The following is a 551-nucleotide window of genomic DNA, read 5'->3' as shown; positions in this document are numbered from 1 at the left end:
TTCTGAATTTAGTACTGGTTGGGAAAGAACAACGTTCTCATTCCTTTGTGCTCCGTTTTCACGCTTTCTTAACAACTTCCAAGGTCCAATGGTCCTCATCCCAAAGGAACACACTTGACTCTCTCTTCAAATTCTTCTTTCTTCCTTGCCTTTCAGAGTTTTTCCTTTTTCATTTCTGAAAAATATCATGACTAATGGCCTCTAATACAGAAGACAAGAGATCTGAATTTAACAAGAAAACCCAACATCCAAGTTAATTTTATTTTTTGTAAGATTCTTAATTCAATGTTTTATGAATCCTAATCAATTATAGTACAAAATCTGTCATTTAGGTACATATATTTTTGCCTTTATTTGCTCGATTCTTAAAATATAATAAATCTGTTGCTATTAAAAAGTATCATGCCTGTCCAAATATTTCAAAATGGCTTCCCCTCCCTTTTAGGGAATGAAATAAATTTTACCAGATAAAAATTGCTGCCCCATGTATTCGAAGATCTCTTTAGAAAACTCCTTTATCGAAGAAAGCTGATGGTGCCCGGCTATCAAAA

This window comes from Echinops telfairi, unplaced genomic scaffold, assembly GCF_000313985.2.
Source record: "Echinops telfairi isolate 266 unplaced genomic scaffold, ASM31398v2 ScPeMD7_18;HRSCAF=68, whole genome shotgun sequence".
In the NCBI taxonomy this organism is placed as follows: Eukaryota; Metazoa; Chordata; class Mammalia; order Afrosoricida; family Tenrecidae; genus Echinops; species Echinops telfairi.
Note: the sequence above shows the minus strand (reverse complement) of the source record.